General features: G+C 37.1%; 1 protein-coding gene and 2 long non-coding RNA genes across 14 annotated transcripts in view; all 3 read right to left on the bottom strand.

The window, feature by feature from the left end:
• The window catches only part of LOC123865889 (teneurin-m), a 614,472-nt gene that overhangs the window by 186,370 nt on the left and 404,568 nt on the right, over positions 1-23,534 (bottom strand). Inside the window, exon 1 of one of the 12 annotated variants that reach the window (XM_045907098.1) lies at positions 16,020-16,038. The exons of the other annotated variants lie outside the window; for them this stretch is intronic. The gene's annotated coding sequence lies outside the window, so the exon portion shown is untranslated. Of the gene's footprint in view, positions 1-16,019; positions 16,039-23,534 lie in introns of those variants that run through there. 12 annotated transcript variants of the gene reach the window in all.
• LOC123865920 lies at positions 1,982-22,918 on the bottom strand. The gene is made up of 3 exons (XR_006796072.1): positions 22,768-22,918; positions 7,724-7,728; positions 1,982-1,992 (listed from the first exon to the last, which is right to left on the bottom strand). It is a non-coding gene; the product is annotated as an uncharacterized LOC123865920 (long non-coding RNA).
• Positions 11,657-13,263, bottom strand: LOC123865917. Its single transcript, XR_006796069.1, has 2 exons — positions 13,215-13,263; positions 11,657-12,579 (listed from the first exon to the last, which is right to left on the bottom strand). It is a non-coding gene; the product is annotated as an uncharacterized LOC123865917 (long non-coding RNA).

Here is a 23,534-nt window from a genome sequence, read left to right as displayed (position 1 = left end):
CTTTTGTTTTCCTCCAAGTAACCGTGGATTTAACGGTGTAGGAAAACATCGTGAGGATGCTGCATATCCGGGAGTTCTCCATAATGTTCTCAAAGGTGTGTGAAACCTTCCAATCCACACTTGGCCAGTGGGGTGGACTATTGCCGTAACCTTCTTGTTCTGAGAGGATACCCAGGCTCAATAGTAATCCGAGTGGGTTGATTATGACGAAGCCTATAACGAAGCAAAGTCTCGGGTTTTATCCTTAAACTACATGTATCTATAAATGGTACTCTTTTCGTCCATCTTAGACTGCATCATCACTTACCACCAGGTGTGATGGCAGTCAAGGGCTAACTTGTATCCGAATAAATAAATAAAACTTGTCTGATAAAGATGATCCCACCAAAAACATTTCATGTAAAAAGGTTGCCAAGACTCACAAGTTCATAATGCTTTCACTGTTAAAAAGTTATGAGATCTCTAGTAGAGCCAAGCCTCTAGCTGAGCTTAGAATTAATTGCGCTGCCCATGGGACCTATCCCAAGTCCAAAGTATATAGCTCTTAAATGCTCTTGAGTATATCACATTTATAACAATAAAGAACAAGTAACTCTACTTACAAGCTCTGATTCTACAAACCCTTCTTGGTTAAAAAAGGACGGCTTGGCCGTTTAATGTTCGTGAAACTATTACATGACATAACATAACATTAAACGGCCAAGCCGTACTTTTTTAACCAAGATTTAGGGTTTGTAAAATCAGATCTTGTAAGTAGAGTTATTTGTTCTTTATTGTTATAAATGTGATATACTCAAGAGCATTTAAGAGCTATATACTTTGGACTTGGGATAGGTCCCATGGGCAGCGCAATTAATTCTAAGCTCAGCTAGAGGCTTGGCTCTACTAGAGATCTCATAACTTTTTAACAGTGAAAGCATTATGAACTTGTGAGTCTTGGCAACCTTTTTACATGAAATGTTTTTGGTGGGATTTCATTTCTTTTTGTCAGGTGCCCTAGATTTTTTTTTTGGATCTATTTTTTGTAGGTACCTACATCATTTTCATGGCCCGCTCTCTATCGTTACCTCTTTTTTTAAAAGCTTTTATTTCACTTGCAATGTATGTAACTATGTTTGTTTGGGTGGAATCTTGCAACTCAATTTTAAAGCAGATATATCAAATTTCAGTCTTTTAGGACTTCAGGAAACACATTTTTTAAATGTACAGACTGGGAAAAGTTTATTTTCCTGTTGTTTGAATGAAATCCCTAGCCTACATACCAAATTTCAGTCTTCTAAGACTTAGGGAAGTACCTACTTTAGAACTTTTGACTAGAGGGGTTTTGAATGGCAATAAATCTGAAACCATAACAGGTAAACAATTGATACTTGGTACGTTTGATAAGTCTGTCAAGGACATATTATCCTGAAAATATCAGCATTCTAGCGATAGACTTTACAAATAATTTGATTCCCCCATACGTGGGAGTGGAGGGGGAAAATTTTGAATTTCTTAATTTTCCTGTAGTTTGTATGCAATTTCTAGTGTACACACCAAATTTCAGTCTTCTAGGACTTCGGGAAGTACCCTAGAATTACAGACTAGAAGTTTTGACTGTCAATAAATCTGAAACTATAAAAGCTAGACAATTGATACTCAATGCGTTTAATAAATCTGCCAAGGACATCTTATCCTGAAAATATCAGCATTCTAGCGACAGAATTTACAGATTTGCTTTACCCATAAGAGGCGTAGAGGGGGGGCATTTCCAATTTCTTAATTTTCCTGTAGTTTGTAGTCAATTTCTAGTCTACATACCAAATTTCAGTCTTCTAGGACTTCGGGAAGTACCTTAGAGGTTTTGAGTAGAGGTTTTGATGATCATCAGTGAGGGACGAAATCGGCGTATTTTAGGTATCAATAAATCTGTAACCATAAAAGCTAGATATTTGATACTTGGTATATTTGGTAAATTTGCTGAGGACACCTTATACTGAAAATTTCAACTTTCTAGCGTCATCCAGACCGAAGTTATGACGGGTCGAAAATACGGCGAAACACTTCGAGAAAAAGGTACGTAGCGCCCCGGCCGCCGTTTGGCTCGTCTTGGCGGGGGCACTACCGTGCCCCCTGATACTAAGCATGAAGATGTCTGTACATTCTTTTCTATCCATATAACCTGTGTAAAGAAAAAAGTTGTCAGACGACAACCGAATCGCAGGAATGCTCAAGTTCCACCCGAACTCCAAAGTTTTCATTCAAAACCGTTCTAAGTCTGACAGTCAAACTTAAATACGACGTAACATTCCGCACAGTCGCCGATTTCATGGATGACGTCTAACCGTTTAAAGACTGAAGCAAACCGAACGCATGGCGGAAAAATCCGCGATTCCTTATAAGAAAATGCAGTCATGGTATAACATTTTATACATCGACGTTTGATACAGGTAGGCGTTAGGTACTTTGCGGAACGAAGATAAATTGACACATCATCATGATCAAGTTCGTCGCCGGCCCACTACTGAGCACAGGTTTCATCTCAGAATGGCAAAAGGTTAGGCCGTAGTCCGCCTCGCTGGAAAAGTGCGGAGTGCGGAATAATTCACATTCTATTGAGAACATTATACTGCACTCTGAGGCGTTCAAGTTTCCTCACGATGTTTTCCTTCAGCTTGGGATATTTAATTGCTTAGAACGCAAAAGTTACCGGTGCATTCCCGGGATCGAACCCCCCGGCCTTCCAAATGAACACCGGACATCTTAACCACTAATGCTAACACGGTTTACCACTAGGCACTAGATACACGGTGTAAGGTATACTATACTAGTAAATTTGTTTGGAATATACAGACATAAGCGAGCTTCCATTGTGACGTCTTGGCGTGCAGTTTCCGTCCCGCGTTCTGCTTGTCTCAACCTTAAGACATTCCACTCATCTCTCCATCTCTCCCCACCTCGTCAAAGGAGAGAAAACTTCCTCCACCTCCTTTAATCCTGGCAATGTGTTTTGTCGCGGGCGCCATTGTTGCCTGGGAAACTTTTTTCTTTATCCCAACTTTTTTATCTTTAATTTTATTTCGGCCCGGTTTTATTTCACGGCTTTTATACGCTGCGATTGTCGCGGGTTTATCGTTATTGAAACAGTTCTTTAAGTTGGATCGGGAGTCAGGCTGTTTCCAAGTTCTGTTATTTTTAAAGTTTAACAAAACAGTCGCTTTGTGTTAGGTGCCTATCTAAAGTTTACGAGTTGGTAGGTATGGTGCTAATTCTGTTATACACCAGTGGTCTCCCTGCTCAGATAAAACTATATAATTCAACTGTCCGAAAATATGAAATTGTTTTTACCACACGACATTTCAACACGATACGTTTATTTAATGTCGTTAATCCTAAGCAATCTCTAGTTACAATTCACTTTTGAAAACGAATTAAGCTCGCTGATTTTGTTACTCGCTATTCAGTGGTAAAGTTTGTATTGTTTTTCTTTAAAGAAATGTGAGGAATATTTATACCAGGAAAAAAACTTGCCCTGTGAGATAATATTCAAACGGTCACTTCTCCCATTTGAAATGTTATCTTGTAGAATTAATTAGAATTCTTTTTGTAGTTGTCTCCCGTTATCAGAAACAAATGGCGCTTGTTGTGACTTGGAACTGGGAAAAGTTTAACATCAGCGGTATAAATTCGAGCTGTTTTTACCTAGTGCAGAGAACTTTGCCAGTTTCCCAAGTATAATAATATACTGGTTGCGTATAGAGAAAATAAAAATTTTAGCTACTTTAGTCCTCAGATATCGCGATTCTAAAAGTTTTCCTTCAGGAATCGCAATATCTCAGGAATGGTGATTCTTAGGGACATAAGTGTGAGAACAATTTTTGTAGATAGTTTCATGATCTACAATTTTCGTAAGATATTTTACCACCGGATACGATAATTCACCTACCGGATATGACACTTCAATCGCCAAACCTACCAAGAGAGAGAGCCGAGAGAGTGAGTACAGATGCCTCAAAGCAGCGTCGAATTCAGGCTAATTTTTAGAAAAGGGCTGAAATTAATAATCCAGGTAGCAAGCACCTGTGAGGACACGCCCGAGCAAGGAGGCTCGGCCTCGAGGCCCGTACCCCGATAGACTTTAGTTTGTCGAGAAGACATCACAACAACGTTTTAATTTTTTTTTGTGATGTAACCACAATTCTCTGTTTTCGTATTTATTCCTTTACTTGTGCTATAAGACCCACCTGCCTGCCAAATTTCGTGATTCTTTGTCAACGGGAAGTACCCTATAGGTTTTCTTGACAGACACGACGGACGGACGGACAGACAGACAGCCAGACAACAAAATGATCCTATAAGGGTTCCGTTTTTCCTTTTGAGTTACGGAACCCTAAAAACGATACCCCATACATACAAATCTGTTCAGATAGGTAGATATTTAAAAGTTATGGTGTAATAAATAACTCACCTAAACATGAACCCTGAAAACATTACTCCTTTTTTTAGTATATTGCATGCTTATAGGCAGAATTTGGCTGTACCCTTTTTAATTTTGTAACATCTCCGCTGTTTACCCATAACTCTCAATAAAGAAAGATTTGATTTAATTAGGCAGTGTTGTAATAACTGACTGACTCACTAACGCACGGGTAGTCAGGAAGGTCACCCGTGCGAAGCCCCAGCTAACTATGAAGGACAATAAGAAGATTGCACCTCGACTCCGGAAAGGACCACTATTCCATATCGTAATTTTAACAAAGGCATCGACTGTGTTCGACAGGCTTGAGGGGTTAACGGGGGTAAAGATCCCCTGGGAACTGGAGGTGGACGGGGAGGGGGTAAAAGGAGGGGGGGTGACACGTGGTGTCCGACACACGGGCCCAGCTCATTCGTCTAACGAGACAGTGACTTCCGGAAAACTGCTTTAAAATTCCCGTCGCGTGATTTATTTTTGGTGGAGTCCATTTTTAAGCTGGCATTATTGTTATACTTTATTTTTGCTTGCACTTTTTTCGTAATCTCTGGACAGTGAACTACAACAAAATAGTTGCAATACGCTTTTATTTATAGAGATAACTAAAAAATAATTCAATGCAAATTATTCTAATTTTTATGATTGTATTTTACTTACTTTTTCTGACTGTCGCCTAGCCTAAACCGTACAGTAGGTTTCTTTTATGACGTAGACACTGTCTAAGAAAGGATTTTCAAGGAAGGAAATCATTGCGCTGTCGGCAACTATAGGCTCCACTTCCCTAAACGAGCGAATAAAGAATTTAAATAAGTCTGCCTGAGTACTATTAAAGGAAGAATGGTAAGTACTCGCTTTCTCAATAAAAGTAGTAATAGAGTCGTTCGCGTTATCCATCCAATATACTTAAGATAGACGTCAGCTATTGAGCAAAAGGATTTCCATTATAAATCCAGTACGAATAAACGACGTGGGGGACTCTGCAAGGAATCGGATGTTGATTCAACAAGGTCTGCGGAGCTCGGAACTTTATAGCCCAAGGACTGGTGGAACTATGGTTATTACTATACATATCAGTTTCGATTTGTTTAACAATTTGTATTTGTAATATATTTAATATTTGAGGAATGTGCAACATCCATATAAACTCAAGAGAGTTTCAGGGTGTCAAGTGGAAACAATATGTAAAACTATACTTTGGTTTAAATAAATAAATAAAAAATAAAATAAATATAAATGCGAAAGTGTGTTGGTTTGTCCAAGTGGGAATGGGGAAAAATGTGTACATGAACGAAAAATTAAAATGTGTTCATGAACAAATAATAATAATTAATTAATACTTTCAATTTTCAAGTAAGATAACTATGCCAAGTGGGAAAATCCCGTTTCAACTCGTTGATTTTCCGGGATAAAATGTCCGTCCCCGAGATTTAAGCTAACTTTGTGCCTTTCATCAAAATCTAGCAGCCATGATAAACTACCAGACAGACAGACACACTTTCACATTTATAATATTAGTTTGGATAGTATGGATAAGCTGATGCCCGCGACTACATCTGCGTGGATTAAGGTTTTTAAAAATCCCATGTGAGGACTTTGATTTTTCGGGATTAAAAGTAGCCTGTCAAACTCCGGGTATATTATAATCCCATGCAAAAAATCGGGTTGATCACTTGGTCAGTTGCGACGTGATTGAAAGACAAACCAACAAACAAACATCCTTTCGAATTTCTGATATGGGCAGTGATTTAATTTTGCCACTAGCTCTCGAGCTTTTATTATTAGAAATCTGCTGTACGTCCTACAAACACAATATCTCAGATTAGGGAGAATGGCGCGGTACGTCGGTGTGCAAACAACGTGTTTTGTACACAAGTCGGGCAGCGGGCCTCGCCTCCGCCTCGGCCTCGGTGCAGGACAAACAGTAACGTGCCCTTATTACATAGGATCGATTGCTCCTTGCTTATTGGATTGGCTGACGTGAAAAGATCTCTTGTTGGTAACGACCTCTATGACACACTAGACGGGTCATTCTAAACAAAAAAATAGAGGTTGCCATTTTTTTTTATTCACTACAAGCTAGCGCTTGACCACAATCACACCTGATGGAAAGTGATGATGTGGTCATCCATGTTGTGTGTATGATGTGAGTGCCATGTTTTTCTGACCTTTCAGCCACGACAGCCAATCATAACAAAGAATAACCAACTAAGCTAACCCAGAATACATTATAAAAGGGGTGAAGGGGGAAATAAAATGTACATTCTAGAAATGATTTTTATGCATAACGGTTTTTCATTTATCATGCAATTTTATCGAAAAAATACGACTGTAGTACGGAACCCTCGGTGCGCGAGTCTGACTCGCACTTGGCTGGAATTTTACGTTTTGCCCGATGGTGTGTGATTTAGATAATAGGTACAACTATCGAATACATAAGAAGGCTACTTGAATAACTCGCAATTTATTTGTTTTAAAGTAGAAAGAAATAACGCCCCCCATCGTCGCTTTTAACGCAATCTATATATATTACCGTAATTACTGGTATTTTACGCGCCTTTTCGATAAAATTACGTGATTTTAAATCGCGTGTCTTAACACCGCCAACTTCCCAACTTTTTCTCAACAAAAGCACCAATAAAGTTGAAGTTCAGTCGCACGAGAAGCCAGGTTAATACCAACTCTGGTGACGGGTTCATTTATTCAAAAACCAAAAAGAGTTACAATTCTGAACATAATTTATGTAACAAACGAATATACAATATTGTTTCATTAATGACATGTCAGTTATCAGTTAAACAATTGCAGAGCATTATTTCATTAGCGCACTTTAATCTAATAAAAACATTGTGCCGCTCAAATTATACAATTTTAATTAGTTTGTGATGTGAAATTTGTTTTGCGGTTGCAAATATTAATTTTGTTCTGTAATAATCGGTTGCGAAAAATGCGTATTTTGAATTATGAAATGGATAGAGGCATTAAAAATTTAAATTGACAATTCGTTCAATTTTAACCCAAAAGGCCTATTTGGGTTAAAGTTAGGAATATCATAATGTGAATATTATTCTTTATAAAATATAAATCAACATCCATCACACTAATATTATAAAGGAGAAAGTTTGTATGTGTGTGTGTGTGTGTGTGTGTGTGTGTGTGTGTGTGTGTGTGTGTGTGTGTGTGTGTGTATGTTTGTTACTCCTTCACGCAAAAACTACTGGACGGATTGGGCTGAAATTTAGAATGGAGATAGATTATAACCTGGATTAGCACATAGGCTACTTTTTATCCCGGAAAATCAAAGAGTTCCCACGGGAATTTTAAAAACCTACATCCACGCGAACGAAGTCGCGGGCATCAGCTAGTTTTCTATAAACTCCACGTTACCTATCTATTATAAACACATAAGGGTTGAAAACTGCCTTTATCGTTTGCATGAGTAAAACTTACACCGGTGTGTCCGTGGCCTTAAATTAACGAACTATAAAGCTGGAGATTGACTTTGACTGTTTGTTTGTAATGTACCATTAGAGGCGACCTTGTTACAATACGGCGACACAGACTGATTTGTAGCGTGTCTTTGCTCATTCGAGTTCTTTGGCTCAAGTGCGCTCCATTTTTACTCAAAATAGCAGACTTGCACTGACTTGTAATGTAACATTCAAAGGGAATTCACGAAAAAACCGACAGTCGAGTTGATACATTACAAACTAATGTTACAAGTTAGTCTTCGGTTTGAATTACAAAAACTCGATACATTACACCAAAATGTTATAAGTCAATCTCCAGCTTAATATGAATTTTCATTCTAAATGACAGAAAAGTTACGCTAGAGTGAGTCTAAGATAAGCTCCCGTACATTTTAAAAAGCGCCAGTGTTAAAGCTGCGTGGAAAAAAATTAGCACAGTCTACACCTCCTAGTTTGAAACAACTATCAAAGAAGGCTTAACACTTAAATATACAGAGGTGAACGAGAATTCTTTCTTTCCCCGAGTAATTAGTGCGCTTAAAAATACCCAGCACAAAACGCCTGTCGGGGAAAAGTCAAGTGTTACAGTGCCAAGTTTAATAATTATTGTTGCTCTACCTTAAGGTTTTAATTATGACAAAGAATAAATGGCTTTGCGAATGACGATCTTTTTGGCGCGTCGTCAGGAGATGCGAATTTGGAGGAATAAAATATACACACATACCTATTACTGTTTACACTCATACCTACAACCTACAAGTAGGTCTATGGGTGCGAACTGGATTTTTGAATACATGCAAAGTAGTAGGTACCTACGGCAAAGTAAGTTTTGCGTCTGAAGCGTATTTTTCTTAAGTCTGCGTGTGAAAATATCATTGAGTGCCCACCAAGGCTCTAAATTAAACTTAGTGTTAATCTTCGAGTGTAAAGTACTTATAATCTTTGCACCGTTTAACCAGCCTAGAAGTAGGCGAAAGTGTCTGTATGTCTATTTTTCATGGCTTATCCGCCTACGCGATTTTACGAAATTTCTTACAGAACATGGGTAACTTTTTATCCCGGAAAACCAAAGGGTTGTCCACGGTATTTTTCAAGAAGTCCACTCAAACAAAGTTGCGAGCATCAAATTCAATTCATGTTATAAATGCAAAAGTGTCTTTGTTCGTTGGTTCGCTGTTAAAATTGCAAAAAAATATCGAATCGATAAGTCTGTTAATACAAAGCACTAATTCACTTTTTGTTTACTTTATCCCACCCCCATAATTAGAAATCGCACAGCGAGACAGTACAGTGCTACAGTATAGGGCACAAAGGGTAACTTTGTCTCTTATCCCCCATTATAGCTAGTCTCAAACCCCAGACAATGCCCTTCCTGTCAGCGTTCACTCGTTCTGTATGGCTAGTATAAGATTTCACAGTTTTTAAAATACTAAACTCGAAAACGAGTTTTTTCATACATCTACAGCCAGCGACACAGGCGGAAACATTACGAACTAAAGTTGATCGAGCAAATGCGAGTATATCTTTTATTTTACCATACCAAATACCACATTAATACGTCACCATCGAGAATGGCAGCCGTTTTCGTCGACACGAATACCAATACCACATCAATACCAGCAAATCCGAACCACGAGTTCATCGTTTGACACCAATTTGACACGCTAAAACTAGTAAATGACGTCATTTTCACGTAAGTTTACGAGTCGGTGGTCGAATTGTAACTCACCAAAAAATACTCAGTGAGAGAAGCTTGAGAGCAGTGATAATAAACAAAATAATGAAATTTTATAAGTCCCTGGGCCTTAATTTGCCCACGGGAGGCGAGGATAATGATCAAGCAGACTGTGAAAGCTAACCGTCGTGGTTGTGTAACTAAATTTGACTCAGCGGCGTTATTTGTGATGTACATAGTGCATCCGTCAAAGAAAAGTTCTAACATAGCCCAAACCACCAGCAAGTTGAAGTGGCAATGAACAATCCATGCCTGTCGTATTGGGCGGAGATTGGGTACAAGCACAGCGTACCTCAGGAACCTACCTAAGTGTAGTGTGGGATACCGTGTCATTGACTGGCGATATTACAGAGTAACGTTAAGTGACTGGATGAGGGCACAGGAAGCCTCAAGGCTGGGTGTGGTGAACCTCTTTGAAAAACCCTACATTTAGAAGTACCTACCTACCTAGACGACAGACGTCCGTAGACTGAAATGATAAAAGTGCATCTCGAACGATCCATTTTGTGCAGCGATAGCCATCGGCTCGCAGAATGCATTTAATAATGCTAAATGATAAATGCTAATGGTAGAATAATTGTAATGTTAGAAGATCGACCACAAAGAGTACCTACCATATCACCCTCACCATTGAGGCTAAGTTAAGAAAGTCTATGCACAATAGGTAGGTACGCTACCTACCTATATCTACATAATATTATTCTAAGCCTTATAGTAGGTACATAATACGTGTGACTCCAAGTATAAGCAGGTAGGTACTTAGGTGTTACTCTGTTTTTTCAATTCCTGAGTGATAGATTCATTAGTACTTGTCTCTTTATCAGAATATTTAGTTCTATTCTATTTAAATTTCTTCATTGCAGTTGTTTTTACCATCATTTACTTACCTGGAACATTTTGCCATGATTGGATTCACTTATAGAAAGTAGGTACTACCTATCATAAAATTAATCTATTAAAATTCCACCAGAATAGTTACCTAGGTAGGTACTTGTGCAAAGCCATAGTGAGTTGGCTTGTTGCACAGCTGGGTAGTTGTTTAAAAGTATTCACCTAGGTAGGTACCTAAACACTCAGTACATGTTCTTCAAACTTATTACCTCACAGAGGTGAAGTAGGTAGGTATACTTATACAATTGCAAACAGTACCTATAACACCTACCATTCCTTGCATTCATTGATGATGAGCCACGCCAGCTTGCATCCACTCAGACAAGCAAGTACCTACCTACCTAACATGGCATAAGCGTAGCATAAGTTAGTGAAATGTTGTGTTAAATGAACCTCCCTATGTAATTTTATGTAGCTTATATTAAATATTTTCTGAATCAATTTTTTTTTTCAGGTTGCAGATCACCAGTATTATTACCAGATTATGATGCCTGCCTCCCTGATCCCAAGTACCTACCTAACTCAATTCAAGACTAACCCGAGGTCATCAATCTTGTAGAATACCTATACATATATTAAGAACTGTTTATGTAGGTGCTTAAATACATCTTATGTAATTTAATTATACAGGTGTATGGTACCTACTTATGCACCTATTGGTGCCTAATACCTAGGTATCTAAAAGTATCTAGGTATTAATATTATTTCAGGTGTGAGGTATAGATCTTGAAGTAATAGTCATTAAATCTTTATTGTTTTAATTTCTTTTATTTCATTTTAAAAATAAAAGTTCTTAGGGTTTAGATAAGTAACCATTTGCATAGTTAAAAGGTATCCTGGAATTTGCCTGCCTGGATAGCCTGAAATCTATGTTCAAAACTAAATTAAAGCGACAGGTTTCAATGCTATTTCTTTTGTAATGCTCCCTGCACTACGGAAAAGGACAGCACTAGATTTAGAACCTGTCATTCTAGTTTAAAGATAGCGTCTCACCCCAAGTCCCAACTGCTTGTGAAAGTCTCATCTAAATTGGTTCTGTCAATTCAAAGATTAGCACACCAAATTGATTACTTATAGCTTAACGATTACTACAGTAACATACAGACTTAAATTTTGTTTATTTGTATGGCTCAATATTTTGAAACATGCCGCCTCGATAGGACGTAAGTGGGGGTGGGATGGGCAAGAGGGAGAGGAGGGTAAGTCAATCCCTCTCCTTCCCAGATGGATTATTTTATTGAATTTTTTAATTTTGATAAAATTGATATTGGTAAAACTTTTACCCTCGATAGGGTGAGGAGAAAAGGGGAAGGTCATTCAAGAAGTGGTTATAAAAAAATAACAATGAAGACTGGCATGCCTGCCACAGCTCTCTAACCTAACCAATAACTCATTCAGTATATCAAATCTTTGAAATGAGCAACCGTCGAGTTTCTTGCTGGTTCTAGCTATAAAAAACAATTTATTTAATTTTAAATTTTTATATTATTACAAAATTATACAGGAGTGTTACTGCACTGACAGCTTATGGGAGCTTATTCTGTAGAATGTAGTCTTAATGCAGGAACACCACAATGCAATCTTCTAGCAAAGTGGATTAGGCACTAATCCACAGGCTTTCAAGCTCAGGTTTCACTGAAAAAGGAATTATTGATCTTTAATTTTCTAAATTGCTAATTAGACAATTAGGTAATATTCTTCTTATTTTACTATTTATCTACTAAGATAGATAGTAGTCTTAGTGTTATTTATAATATTTAATAACTACATGATGCCCTTTTAAGTTTTAAAAATCCAGTGCTAACTCTTTGATTTCCAGGATACCTAGTCTGATGTAGTCCAGTATGACACCAAATACTCCATACCAAATAAATGATAATAATGACAACTTAATTTGCACGGATTTATCCAATAGGAACTGTTTTATTTTCTGTAATAAAACATCAGCAATGTCCATCTCCGCGAAGAAGATCCGCCATACAAGAACTTTGTACCTTTCGTCAAAATTGGTTGAACAGGTGGGCTGTAAAAAGCTAGCAGACAGACAAACAGATACACTTTATTCTGACATACAGCTTAAACTCAATGTCCTGATTCTGCATATTTGTAAGTTACTAAGCATAAATATTTAAAAATTTATAACAGCCCTGACAAGTGAAGGTTACAAGTAACTAGAAAAGAGCTAATAAGTTTCAATTGGCTGAATATAACTAGTTATTTAAGTAGGTACAAAATAATAATGAAGTTATGATTTCACTATAGGTGGCTAGATACTCTTGAAACCTGACCACTTGCTTGCCTAATTCAAATCAAGGTATGTAGATAGTTATATCTCTAGTCTTTTCTAGTTACTGTAACCTTTACTTGTCGGGGGTGTTATAAATTTTTAATTTGCACTTGTGATTTCTCTATAGGTTGGGTCACTACTCACTTCCCTTATCCAAAACAAGAGATTGGTATGTAGATAGTTATATGTACCTATTAAGTACATACTAATCTAGTTACTAAGTGCTATTATTCTAAAAAAAACCTATGTAGACGTGATATCAAGAGAGTAAACGTACATAATATAAAGCTGACATACGATATTATTACTCATTGCATTTTATTTAAATAGTACCTACACACCTAAATACAATATATATTATAATCACTAGTTCTTGAATACCTTTAAATGAACTTCTGTATATTAAAATCCTTTCATTCAGTTTGTTTTTATTTATTTTCACTTTAACAGACAACAGAACGGTAACTTTTTTTAATCTGACGAAAATTTGGCTTTGGATACCAGTGTTTTAGTGATTTCAGAGTGAATATAGATGAATTACCATAGACAAACATACCATAGAGTGTGGCGGTGGGTGTCGCTTGACTGTCACTGTCACGCTGTTAATCATCTGTCAATAGCGTCAAAAAACGAAATAATATATGCCAAATTAGACAAAATGGCAGCGTATATCTGTCCCACTTTTTTGTGAATGTGTAAGTGAGACAAAAGTTGGACCTACGTTTCCACATGTTAGTATCGTCGTTCTGTCGAAAACTGTCCGTTTGGACTAGCTCGTACTATGAAATAATACGTTAACCTTGGCAGTCGGGAGTAGTCGATACTATTAACCATGTATGCGGTGTTCAATGTTGTACTAACGGTACAGGCGTCTGCATCCGTCACTACAGCTTATTGATCGGCTACTTTATTATGTACTAGCTTATGCCCGCAACTTCGTTTCTTTTAATGCGTGATAGGCTTGCGCTTGACGACAATCATGCTATTACTAGATTTTGCCCGCGTCTTTGAAGTTGGTTTGTCCTTCAATCACAACGCAACCTAACAACGGGTCGACGTGGTTTTTTCATAGATACAGTAAAAGGAGACATGGAGTTGGTTCTCGGGGATTAATCTGATCAGGATCGGAACTTAGTGATGTTTGTGTTTGTAAATCAATGTTTCTTTAAATCTAACGGAACCCTTAGTAAGGGACGGGTAGTTTGTATACCCGTCTAACCCTTGCATTAAACAATTCACACCCCGACTCGAACCACAGGTTATAAATATCAGCTAACTGACGAGACGTTTCCGGAACAGCTTTCAAAATGGGGAAAAAGCCTTAAACAGTTCCAATGATCAACCACGAAATTAAACCCTATGACCTGAGTTATAAGGGTGAAATTTTTTGTAACCTTATGCTCAAAGTATGGCGCTACAATAATTGCTCGTTAAAATGCTGTAAGATTTTTCCAACACGAAGTAGAGATATAAATTTTTATATTTGGAAAAATTTAGGAGTCTCTGGTATTTGGGAAATTCCCATAGTTTTTGATTAGAGCTGTCGCGAATCAAGTATAAATCTAAGTAGGTACGGATCGAGCACCTTTTTTAGTAATATTTTAATAGTTTTTTTATACACTGATTTTTTAGATTTTTCATTACGTCGATTCTTGAAATATTTTTGCTTATTTGATGTTATTTGCTCAGCTACGTGAAAAATGTCTTAACTTTAAAATGGTTCCGGAATAGTTCTAAATTCTTTTAATATAGACCTTTTCAAGCATTCCCGTACCGTAAAATCACTGTAATTATTTAAATGAGTACTATATTTAAAATTAGTGTAAACCCATACTAATGTTATAAATGCAAAAGTGTGCTCTTTCACCTTGTTAGGTGTATTGACCTTGTATGTCTACCTTTTTAGGGTCCATCCGTTTTACCGATTTCGACGCAAGGTACCTACAGAAAGAGAGTTTGCATCCTGAAGACGGACGTTAGCTAAATCTATTCCCGAAAATTAAATAGTTCCCACAGGATTCAAAAAAACTCTACCCACGCGGACAAAGACGCAGGTATCCAGTAGTAGGATAAAATAGAGTAACAAAGAAATAGAAAAGGCAATATAAAACACGTTCATAGTAAAATACGTTATACTTCTAAAATTCTCCTGTGTATAAATAAGAAGCTCTCTTGTTTCATTTTTCAAACAAAAATTATATTAAATACAGCCCCGTTCAGTTTTCCAACTCGGTGGGAACGCACGAAAACTTTTCCTATATGCAACTGAAAACTGTGAACTTTTAACTGTGGTGGAATTTTCGAAATCGATTCTTGATGCTGGAGTTTATTGGGAACAAAGTTGCTTACGTATAAACACACTGTTTTATAAGACTAGACGTCTTTCCAATATACAAGTACCTACATATTTATTTTTAACCCCCGACCCAAAAAGAGGGGTGTTATAAGTTTGACGTGTGTATCTGTGTGTCTGTGTATCTGTGTATCTGTCTGTGGCCTCGTAGCTCCTAAACTAATGAACCGATTTTAATTTGGTTTTTTTTGTTTGAAAGGTGGCTTGATCGAGAGTGTTCTTAGCTATAATCCAAGAAAATCGGTTCAGCCGTTTGAAAGTTATCAGCTCTTTTTTAGTTACTGTAACCTTCACTGGTCGGGGGTGTTATAAATTTTTAATTTACACTTGTTACTAAGATAGAATAAGTAGATGCTTAAAATGAAACATCCAAAGATAAACTCATTTATACAAATTGTACAAGCAATTTAAATGTTTTCAAAAAACTCCTACTGCGGTTTGAACTGCGTCTTTTTCAAGCCGCACATTATAGCGCATAAAATACGCCATATTGATTTTTTAGAATTTTTTGTATCTACCCAGTGATGCTCCTGACATCAGAAAGAATCTAATCTATCATTTATCAAAATCGGTTGAGCCGATCAGTAGTTACGTACAAATCAAACACATGACACTTTATTCACTACAATAGGGTTCACTATCGTTTGACGAGACTCTTTAAATCAAACACGGGTGTCTTTGTAACTCGTTTATTTGCGACTAACACCCTCCTTTTGAGCCCCGCCGCACTCGGGTAAAAAGTGAAGACAAATTAGTCACCTTACTTTCGTTTTCTCCTTGCTCTCCATGGTAGGTATAGTAATGGCATAAAACTGATTCATTATTTTACATACCAGGAATTTAATTCAGGCGTGTAGAATTTGTTCGGAACTCACCTGAAACAATGTAACATAAGTTTATTATTAAAAAATAACAACTGAAAATTCCATATTTATAATGGGAAACAGACATATTAACATACAGTTGAAACAAGTGGGAAAGGAAAACGTCCAGGCGCGAATCCAACCCTCAAAAAAGTTATGGGCACATCCAACGGAAAATAAGCTAAGTGATATAGAGCGAATAAATATATGACGCCCTGACCAACATTTTGTACAGTGTACGTGGGCAAACCCGTGAGGCAAACACTAGTAAAATACTAAACCTGTAAAATGTTAGTTTGTTTGCTAACTCGAAGAATCATTTATTTATTAAAAGAAGCTCGTCAAAGGTTTATGACGTCACATTTTACTATTTTATTACGAGCTCCCATATTAGTGCGCGTTTTGACGTTTGATAAAGAGTTGCTGATTTGATTAGTTTAGTTGGCAACATCCCTGTCCTATAACGACTCGATTTTCCAAATAACGGTTCAAACTTGGTCCACCAATTTGTAAGGGAAAATTTGCATCATAATTCCGGTGCACCCAAATCTCGTAAGCAAGGCATCTTAGTTAACTCCAACAAATTACACAAACAACGCAATCCGGGTGACGCCGACGCCATGTTTGGCCGCCATGTTTGACGCGCGGTAATTAGATAATTGCATAACACCGGGTTCCGTTTGCGAAGCATTGTTTACATGTCTGGATATAGGATGGAAGGGTTTTGGATATTTATTGTACCTCGTCCTTACAATGTCCTTTCTTCTATACATATAGAATTAATAAGTGTATTCTTTATCCCCTTATTCCGTAATATGTTATGCAATAAAGTGGTTTAAAAATAAATAAATAGAAAGTCTCGTCTTGACTGACTGACAGATCTACCAATATATTATCATAATCCACTGTGGTCATAGGCCACTACACTACGGACGGACGGACGGACAGACAGACAGGCAGACAGACAGACAGACAACAAAGAGATCCTAATAGGGGTCCCATTTTTCCTTTTGAGGTACGGAACTCTAAAAAGGTGTCTGAATCATTTTTTTGCGTTATACGCGTGCGGTTGAAGTAAAACAGAACGTGCATGAGATATCATTCTTGAAAATAAGTCGGGGTTTTATCAATCTTGTAATTATCATATTGTAGTGTAGTAAATAAAAAATCTATGTCACTATCTGCTTGGTTCTGTTCTGCAGCCATTTTAAATCGGAAAAAGTCTCTAAGAAATAAGTGAACAACTTATTTTTCTTTCTTCTCTTCTTTCAAACTAAAAAAAACTTCTCTTGTTTGTTAAAGCTTATATATTTAAAAATGCTTTTTTGTAAATATCGTAAAGTAGTATAATAACTCTGAATTATTAATTAAAAGAAATCATAACTTTGCTAATTAATTTAGAGTAGGAAAACAAGAAAATTTAATCCTTGAGATACCCGCTACCCAATGATGCGTAGGTTGACATTAGCCTTATTAACCTCGTGTTTACGTGGATTTTTTTCGCTAAAACGTTAATTAAGATGCTATTTTTATCTCACAGACGCTGAGACACGAATGCTTGCGAGATTATTAATTAGTGTTGCCAGGGTTTTCGACGGCGCGGGCCATTCATCACAATTCATCAACAAGGAGCGCCGGTGTTTATATCTACCCTCTTTCTAGTGGAAATGTTCAAAATTATATTCGAGAACTTTTTCTATGTATAAAGAAAAGCTCATTAGTAGATTTTTCCTTTTAACACTTAGTCTTATCTTTTTTTGCCGATTTGCCTATTGTTCGAAATGTCTATTGCCTTTTACAATTTGCCTCGTCCTATTTGCTTATCCAATTTTGAAAGAGTTCCCACGGGATTTTGGAAAATCTAAATCCACCCGGATGGAGTCGCGGGGATCATCTTGTTGAAAGTTACACGGGCCAAAAGATTTAATTAAAAATCTTTGAGCATGTGTAACTTGGAAACTACAAATTTTTACGGAAATCTTACAAATCGTAGACATTTGTTTATGAACGTGTCTAATTTTATTGAGTTTAAGTGTTTAATATTCAATTAATGGGATGCTGAAGTCAAACTACGTTTGCTTGGAAAGAGCTGGGGTATTAGGCTAGGGTTACCACCTACTTCTATTTTTGGTTCCATTTTGATTGCCTGGATAATTGCGCCCAATTGTACCTACCTGCCTATATTTTGCTTTACTTTGTATGTGTTTTTTCTGTATTAATTTTGTAGTATACAGTTAAAGTATATTCATTCATTATTTAGCAAAGGAACAAAGACAGTGGCTTAAGTTGCTAGGCTGCGTATGAATTTTTCTTAATTAAATTCAAAAATTAATAATTACATTAATAATTTTAAAAATATTTCGATAATTATTCCAATTTTTTGCTGATTCTACTAACACTCAGTACTCTATAGTATAGAGTCTATACGCAGCATTACATTGCAATTTCTTAATACAGCCTATTTGCTACTATGTAATAGGGGATGAGGCAATCATTTTCTTTCTTTAACCCCTACATTAAGCCTTTATTGTTACGTGAAAAGTTTTCAGCGAAATTCTAACGTAGCTCAGGTGAGAATATGAAGCCATTTGTTATTCAGGAGGAGAAGGGGGCAGGATAGACGCACAATTTGTGTATAACGCTTAGGGTAGACGGGGGGCTAATTGTACGGTATTTATATGGAAATTCGGCATATTTATGAGCGTAGATCGTTTATCAAAAATGTTCGAGACGTTTTTTTTAATAGAGCTGTAGGATTAGTGGAGTTGAATAGTAAATTATGAGTGCTGATCACGGAGCTGTCAATTGTTTTACGCACTAGCTTATGACCAGGACTTCATCCGCATGGATTACACAAATTTCAAACCGCTATTTTTAACCCCGACCCAAAAAGAGGGTTGTTATAAGTTTGACGTGTGTATCTGTGTATTTGTCTGTAGCATCGTAGCTCCTAAACTAATGAACCGATTTCAATTCAGTTTTTTTGTTTGAAAGGTGGCTTGATCGAGAGTGTTCTTAGCTATAATCCTAGAAAATCGGTTCAGCCGTTTGAAAGTTATCAGCTCTTTTCTAGTTACTGTAATCGTCACTTGTCGGTTGTGTTATAAATTTTTAATTTACACTTGTATCCCCTTACGTGTCACAGGTATCATCTGTCACATATGAATACGCATAAACCTATCCCTATTGAACACTTTATCAAGCATAACGACGGAGATCAACGGAGCAAGGCGCCACCGCACACACTAATGCCCTCCCTGGCTATCCAGACATTTCACGCCTTGTTGAAGACTGCACTAATATCAATAGCATGGAAAAATACACTATGCTATAGATACACTTTAGACTTTATTTATAGATCCTCATTTACCATCAATAGTGTACATTCTCAGTGAATGTTTAGACACTAAATCCACGCGAACTCACTTACATCATTTAGTCTAAATATATAAAAGGAAAAGCTGACTGACTGACTGACCGACGGACTCATCTATCAACACACAGTTCAAACCACTGGACGGATCGGGCTGGAATTTGGCATGCATATAGCTATTATGACGTAGACATCCGGTAAGAAAGGAGTTTTGACAATTCAAACCCCTATTTCACCCCTATTGAAATAGGGGTTTGAAAGTGTAGTCCACGCGGACGAAATCGCGGGCGTAAGTTATACCCATTTATTAATTATCTCGAATAGTCCAAATATTAAATCAAACACCGACGTAATGATCACTCTATCAAGCAGAACACGACCACAAGTACACTAATGCGATCTGTTTGTTATCTTAGCATTTTACGCCCAGTTGAAGCCTATTTAGTATCAACGCTAGTGATACAAATTACGAATACCTAAGTATATAATATAATACAGTATACATTGTTTTGGGGTTCCGTACCCTTGGGGGGGGACAGTGTCAGGGGGACCCTGTCCGTCTGTCTGTCAGCGGGTCGAATCTCATGAACCGTAACAGGTAGAGAGTAGAAACTTTCATAGAATGTATTTCTGTTGTCTCTATAACAACGCATTATAAAGAACCAAGACTGTGAATTTCAAAATGGCCGCCATGCAAATAAAAAAAAGTACACTGTATCTTGCACGACGGTACGGAACACTTCGTGTGCAAGTTCGACTCGCACTTAACCGGATTTTTTTATTGCAGGATAGGCCTGTGCTTGACGACAATCACGCTGAAAATAAAGAAAAGAAAGTGCCGTTGTTTACCAATCCGTGTGACGTCATGACTGCTCATGAACCTAAACAAAATGGCATTTTCGCGGAAAAGTTTTAAATAAGTAAAATTTTAAATGTATTTTTATTGCACTTATCGATCTAATAAAATTATTGTGAATTTTTGGGTAGTTTATTATCACCTTAGTATCAATTTAAGGCACTTCAAAAAGGCTAAAATACTCGCTCCAGCAATGCGCGGGGCTGCAATTGCTTGTATGGTTTGGAATATTATTGTAAATTGAAGAATTGAAAAGAGCAACCGCCGAGTTTCTTGCTGAATCTTCTCGGTAGGAACGGCATTCCGAACCAGTGGTAAGTTATTTGACGATTCAAAAGCACTTGTAATAGTTTATTTGAATAAAAATCTATTCTATTCTATTCTACCCTATTTGACTAAACTACTAGTAGGTAGTTTCTTTAGAAATGGCAAAGACAATAGTAACAAGTAACAAGGATTCTAATAGCAATAGATGAACTTGTAACCTGGCAATCATCGCACCGATCTTATGTTCGTGCTTGTACGACAGGCGGTTACACCACAGGCAACTTGGACTAAAGAAAATGATGAAATACAATTATTATGAGTTTCTTAAATTTATTTTCTTGGATTTTACTAAAAAGATGTTGTAAAGTTTCTTTTGTCCTAAGAACCCCATCTTGATTTCTTCACACGTCTTTATTTTATTCTTCAATCAGCAAGAACAGACCGTTCACCATAACTTGTCCCTTCCCGTCATGTTGGCAGCATGATTGCAGTTCACACAATAATAAACCCTATGTTATAAGCAAGCGTAGTGTGGGACGACCTTCAGCACGATGGACCGACGATATAAAGCGGCTGGCGGGAAGTGGCTGCATGAGGAAAGCTGAGGACCGAGTGTGGTGGCGCTCTATAGGGAAAGCCTATGTCCAACAGTGGACATCCACGGGCTGATGATGATGAAGTTATAAGGATTAAAGCAAACAATGCAATGGTGCCAACATGACGACAAGGGCAAGTTGTGAAAAGACTACTTACTTAAAGTGATGAATTTAAACTCGTGTTGATTGATTTCCTATATAAAACTGTTAAAACATCTAATTTCCTCAGATAAAAGGTATTTGATGATAAAAAATCGGTCCCGAATCTAATTAACAGTTTGTGAGTTTCGAAAGAAAAGATGAATATTGAATACGCTATTAAAAATCGAGAACACAAACAAATATGGACTGTGAAAATCATGCATATCCGATCTTAATCACCACAATTTAAACAGATCTATAAATTAAAAACCGATCAAAGCGCAATCCATATTTTCACTTTGCACAGTGACCAAATCAAGGGCTTTCTTTTAAAACGTATATTAGCAATGCACTCAAAGGCCCTTGTACCCCCACCACTTCAGCTGAGCTAATATCCTTGTAGTAGAGAGTGCTTCATCGTTGATGATGGAAATCAATTCATTTCTATCGCATTTGCATCCACTGGGGGTTTTAATCAGAAGATTACGCTATTATTGCTTTTCGATTCAAAACGATGAAAAAAAGGCTGCCTTTTTCTATTTTATAATTTTTATTTTATTAGGTACTATAATAATCCGACTTCATCCGCGTGGATTTAGGTTTTTAAAAATCCCGTAGAAGCTTTTTGATTTTCTGGGACAAAAAGCAAACTATCTCACTTTTTAGATCTTTAACTATACTCGTGCAAAAAATCACGTCGACCAGTGGCTCGGTTGCGGCGTGGTAGAAGGAGAAACCAATTAACAAACAGACTTTTCATGTATAATATGGGTAGCGTTGGAAATATGCAGTGATGTACTAAAAATCGTAGCTTTAGTTTTAACAGGGCTCTCTCCGTCACTCGCTTTGCACAATCGTAGTTCCAATTTCATTTGAATATTAAGCAACCAAAGTCCATGAAATTTTGCAGACCATCAATTCAACAACTTCTACAATTGACAATTAAAAAGTGTACAATGGTACCAAATTTGAATAAATGATATGAGTTAGAGTTTTGAGTTGGAAATGGTGTAACTTTTAGGAGAAACATGTCTTAGCAACTATGTATACAATATACATATTCGATATTAATGTTTGCCGTAATTTTTTTGATATCTTTATTTTTATTTAGCTTAGAAGTCGCAAGTGTCGGTGGTGGTTTAGGACGGCAGGTCGTGACGCCGCGTCGTGCTATGGCAGCAATTTGAGCGCATTACCGGCTATCAGTTAAACGTCTCTCGTGATGCCACGAGGAAAGTGTTGCGGAGAAATTGCACTCTCCTAAACACCTCATCCAAATCTCTATCATAGAAAAAACCGTGGGTATAAAAATTGTATAAATGAAAAGATGAAGACAGTAATTTCGCACCTCTATATTTTTGGAGTTAGGTTAGGTATGTGCGTTTTAAGTAATCAAATAAAGGAAAACATCGTGAGGAAACCAACATACCTGAGGATCCTCCATATTATTTAATATTATTAATTAGTATAGACTAAAAGGATAACCCTCAATAGCTCAACGGTTATAGGAGCGGACCGAAATCCAAAAGGTTGACGGTTCAAACACCACCCGTTGCACTATTGTCGTACCCACTCTTAGCACAAGCTTTACGCTTAGTTGAAGGGGAAAGAGGAATGTTAGTCATGATTAAAAATGACTAATGAACTTTAAACAAGAATTGGTTGTTTATGATAATGATCAATGTTGAAGTCAAGGGAAAAAAAGCTAGGAAAAAAATTCATCTGCGTGTATTACACAAATTCCAAACCTCTTTTTTACGCCTGTATGGGTTGAATTTTCAAAAATCCTCAGTTAGTCAGTCAATCAGACAGTCTCACCTTTGCCTTTTATATATTTAGATATCACGGGCACAGCCCTCGTGAATTATTATCAGTGGACTGACTCCGGAGTAGTAAAGCTAAATATTGGGTGGGCCCGCGGGACCGCGCGATATCTTTACGACTGTTCGAGTTAGATTGCTTTTTCTTCCCAACGCTTATTATTATTGGGAGTCTTGTATAGACTGTGTTATAATAGGTATTATAATCACAACTATACAAAATATAATATAGCTGTAACTGGCAGGCCCACCCTGGCTTCACACGACAGAAATACCTGAAAATATTTTCTTAGTCGGGTGGTCGGGATCTGCGTTATAAAATTATAAAGAAAAAAGCGTTTTATAAAATACTAGAGGATGCCCGCGACTTCGTCTGCGTGGATTTAGGTTTTAAAAGATCCCGTGGGAACTGTTTGATTTTCCGGGACAAAA

The sequence above is a fragment of the Maniola jurtina genome, chromosome 6, assembly GCF_905333055.1.
Source record: "Maniola jurtina chromosome 6, ilManJurt1.1, whole genome shotgun sequence".
NCBI lineage: Eukaryota > Metazoa > Arthropoda > Insecta > Lepidoptera > Nymphalidae > Maniola > Maniola jurtina.
The sequence above is the reverse complement of the archived record's forward strand: the minus strand, read 5'-3'. Positions and strand labels throughout refer to the sequence as shown.